A 5,130-nucleotide genomic window follows, 5' to 3' on the forward strand; every position below is an offset into this window, starting at 1 on the left:
CCTCTCCCTTAAAACCCACATCCTCTCGTCTTTCCCTCTCCTTCCCTCTTTCCTGATGAGGCAACAGTTTGTTGCGAAAGCTTGAATTTTGTGTGTATGTTTGTGTTTGCTTGTGTGTCTATCGACATGCCAGCGCTTTCGTTTGGTAAGTCACATCATCTTTGTTTTTAGGTATATTTTTCCCATGTGGAATGTTTCCCTCTATTAATTCATATCATAAACTTGCAATCTGTAATTCTAGTAAGTAATTTACATTGAGTCTACACGTATTTCTATAGTTTAGTGTTGTAACGTTGTGGTTTTGACTTTGTATTATTTGTCTTACAACAGTATGTTCCACAGATTTGAAAATCTGAATGCCATGTCCTGATAAACGTAAAGATTATGGCCTGTGTAGTAGATATTTTTCTTGTGTTTCCTGTAACATGTAATGTATCAGATACTTCTATACATCTGTATTCTACCTGTTGGCATTATTTTGTACACCATTTGGCAAACCTGATAGTAAGTCACAAAATATTGTAAACACATTATTTCCAAATTTTGTGAGGGGGATATTGTAAATGGACACCTTCCACTAGCATTACTTTTCCTCAACATAAGTAATCAATGCCAGAAATATCAGCCCATTTTGAATATGTTAATATTCTCTCAGCCGTTTTTCTAAAAAGAATTTCATATGATTTTGTACATGATGTATTATAACTCATGCTAAAATCTGTAAAAAGAAATTACTTTATTTTCTTTGTTACGATCAATATGTTCTAGTCCTGAGCACACAGTTAAAATTACTTTTTTTAGAAACATTTGAAATTACGAAATATTTGACACATTTAAAATTTCTATTATTAATTCCGCAATTTGGCACTGTTTATGATGTTAATTTCTGGGCTCATTTATAAAATAATAACATAAAATAGTAAGAATTCATTTGTCAAGAAAATTTGTAAAACCTTTGGAATATTGTTATTACCACAGAGTCAAGTAGTTGTGAGCATGTCTCTGATCTGATCAGATGTGTTTTTGTAATTTGGAATAACAATGTGATTTTGGCTTTGTTAATTTGAAAATTCAATAGACAGTGTGATATAGAAAAATGTGAGAGAATAAATTATTGTGAAGAAAACAAAAAACCTGAACAGGCTTACTTTGAAACTTATTATGTCAATTGGAACCAACAATGCCAAAAATTTCAGCTTCAAGAATAAGCCGCTAGACGTGAAGAACTGCAGCCAACTAAGAGAAAAGAAGATAAATAAAACATTTATTGTAAATCTTACTCCTCTCAAAACTTATTAGAAGAGTTAACCATAAAGACAATGACAATCAACAAACAATGCGAGTGAGCAGTAGATTACAAGATCCTCCCCTATTTCAGTGTGAAGTGGAGTGTGGTGACTGTAGTAATACTGAAGAGTATAGGAATCGCAAAACAGTGAAGAGCAGTGAAAATCAGGTACTTCTATCAAATACAAAAACTATTTCTAGCATTTGGAGCCCTACTAAAATAATACACACTTATGCACAATTTTTTTTAATAATTTAGAAGTTAATATCACGTCATTTGGAGGATACCAGTATGCTGCAGGTTTCTCAGAGTTGGGCATCCTAAAGGGAAATCTATTATACATAATACACCTGAGGTATTAGACAGGATTCTTTTGAGTAAACAATTTGTCAACAGAGTTTAACGACTATGTGAACTCCTTCGGCAGGTATTCATGAGAAGAGATGAACCATTTAACATTGAACAATTATACATGGATCTCTCTAAAGTGCTTTTTTACACTCAAAACAAGTGAAAGGAAAAAGATACTACAGATAAATGCAGTGCAAAGTAAACTGGCTATGACTGAAATATGAAAACTAGTTAATAAGCTGAGTGTTGAACTCCGCTACGCCGGTCCTAAGCCCGGGGCCTCACCATACAAGAGGTGAGGAAGGAGGAGGGGGAGGAGTAACAACCTCGTTAAAAAACCAAGGTTCACCTGGCCCGGGTGATAGCACCTTGTAAGGGCTCCTTGCTAGGACTACAGTGAAGACCTCAACGGTAGTGAAGGTGGAGGGAATAGTTCTCGGTACGGCGGAACTAGGGGAAGAGGCAACCAAAGAAAAAAACCCACTTGGCGTCTGTCTTGAAACAAGCGGCTGAGTGGTCAGCGTCTGTCCACCAGTGGTGCGGCTGAAAACCATTCCTCGGAGCTAATAACCTCGAGTAGAATCCTTAGGAGACTTGTTCCCCTAACCCAACAAACAATCAACAATGGATACGCACCTTGTAAGAGATTTTACCCCAAGGAGTAACCAATCTCCAATTTCTAAGGAAATTAAAAGTAGGCATTCGGATTCTGGGGGCCTACAGCAATGTGCGAAGGATGAGTCAGAGCATCCTGAAACCTGCCTTAAGCAAGCAACAAATAAAATTAAACACAAAAATATAAACTACTTGGCAATGTTCAACGTAAACTCACTTCTAAAAACAGGAAAACTTAAAACGTTAATAAATTTTATAAAACAGAAAAATGTAATGATAACTGCACTCCAAGAAACAAGGTATACTGATGAACATTCATTTGATTCAGAGGGATTCAGAATCTTCAAAGGGATGCCAGGAAAAAGAGTTATGAAGAATGTACCCCAATTTGGAACAGGATTCATTGTAAACCAAAATATATTACACTCGATAGTAGAATTTAAATCTGTCAATGAAAGGCTTTCAACATTAACCTTCAAATCAGTAAACAAACTGTATACCATTGTAAACTCACATGCACCAACAAATGAGAAAAACAGAACACAAAAAGAACAAACAGAAATTTTTTGGCAGGAACTGTCAAACACCTTAGACCAGATTTCATCCAAAAACACAATAATATTGTTGGGAGACTTTAATGCTCAAATCGGCAAAGAACGTCATCACCAATCCATTGCAAGCAAATTCCCTGAACATAAAAGAACCAATGCAAATGGAGAAAGACTTATCAGTTTATGCAGAGAACATGACATAGTTCTAAAGTCTACATATTTCAAAAAACTTCCTAGAAAACAAACTACATGGGTATCCCCGAATTCAGTCTGTGGGGAGAAACAACTTGACCATGTTGCTATAAGCAGACTGTCTGCATCAGAGATACTCAATGTAAAAGTTGCTAAGAGTGCAAGTTTAGATTCAGATCACTATCTATCTGTCGTTAAATTCAAAATTAGACCAATATATAAAAGAAAGAGCGAATATCAATCTAAAAAGTTTGACACTCAGAAATTAACCAAGAAACACAATTTCAGGACACTTTTGGAAAAGAAAACACCTAAAACATGGGAACAACTTCAAAAAGATATAGTACAGACAGCAGAAGAAACCATTCTCCTTACCAAAAAATGGAAACATGCCTGGTGGAATGATGAGTGTGACAAACTAATCCTAACAAGACAACGAGCTTGGAACATTTGGAATGCCAACAAAAATGATAAAAATAGGAACTCCCTAAAAGAAGCCCGGAAGCAAGCTTCAAAAGGCCTTAAAAAGATCCAACTTCAATACATAAAAGACCAACTAGCATCAATAGACTCCAACTTCAAACAGAACAATGCTAGGGACTTTTACAAAACCTTCAAAAGTAACTTAAAGAAATACTCTCCTCCTAGTCTATTTTTCATGGACCCAAAAATGCAGAAAACTGCATACAATAGCATAGAGAACTGTAGAATACTTGCTGAATATTTTGAAGAACTACGTAACTGTTATCCACCGAAAGAAAAATTTAATTTCAATATTGTAAACCCAACACCACCAGACTCCAAGCCGCCAACCACAGAAGAAATAAAAGAAATCATAAAAGAGCTTAAAAATAATAAAGCCCCTGGAGAGGATAATATAGTTGCTGAACTATGGAAGTACTCTAGTGACAACATGATACAGTGTCAATCAGAAATACTAAAAGAAATCTGGACAACACACAGATTACCACCAGACTGGACATCTGCATTAATACATCCACTACATAAAAAAGGGAAGAAAACAGATCCTAGCAATTATAGAGGAATCTCCCTCTTACCAGTGACCTATAAGATCTTGTCTAAGGCGCTTTTAAAAAGAGCAGAAGAGATACTTGACAAACAGCTAGGAGAGTATCAGGCTGGATTTAGGAAGGGAAGGTCATGTGCAGAACAAATACTAAATTTAAAGAACATAATAAAAATGAGGAAAATCAGTAACTTAAAATATGTAATTACTTTTGTGGATTTAAAAAAAGCCTATGATTCAATTGGCAGAAATACACTGCTTGATATCTTTAAAGAATTGGGACTCGATGCTAAAACAACTGCAATAATTAAAGGTACTTTGACAAATACAAAATCGAAAGTAAAATTTACGGGAGAGCTCTCAAAATTGTTTGAAATAAAGTCAGGTGTTCGACAGGGAGATGGTCTGTCACCTCTGCTTTTCAATTGTGTCTTGGAGAATGTAGTTCGAGAATGGAGGAAGGCCATCAATACTAAAGGGATTCAACTAGGGAGAAATCCAAACAAGATCACTGTCGAATGTTTAGCCTTCGCAGATGACATGGCATTGATTACAGATTCACTAGACAATGCCCAAGAACAAATAAGAGAACTACAAAAACGAGCAGCCAAAGTAGGACTACAAATATCCTATGAAAAAACAAAGTTTATGACAAACATCTGTGATGCTCCTCAAAATATTGCAGTTGACAACAACACAATACACAAAACAGATTCCTTTCAATACCTAGGAGAGTGGATTACATACAATGCCAAAGAAAAGATAGCTATAGAAACTAGAGTGCACAAAATGGAAAGAGTGTTTCATATGACCAAAAATGTTTATAATAAAAAATCCTTGTCCTGGAACACGAAATTAAGACACTACCAAACAGTGGCCAGACCTGAAACTCTCTATGCGGCAGAAACACTTAAACTAACAAGAAATGGAGATCTTGAGAAACTGGAGAAGGTCGAAAGAAGAATTTTAAGGAAAATACTGGGAGCTAAAAGAAACGAGTATTGCTGAATACAAGTTAAGACCAAACAGAGAGCTATATCTGAAAACGGAGAAACTAACTGATGTAATGAGGAAGAGGAGACTACAGTTTTTTGGACATATATTCA

The sequence above is a fragment of the Schistocerca americana genome, chromosome 5 (assembly GCF_021461395.2).
Source record: "Schistocerca americana isolate TAMUIC-IGC-003095 chromosome 5, iqSchAmer2.1, whole genome shotgun sequence".
NCBI classification, from domain to species: domain Eukaryota; kingdom Metazoa; phylum Arthropoda; class Insecta; order Orthoptera; family Acrididae; genus Schistocerca; species Schistocerca americana.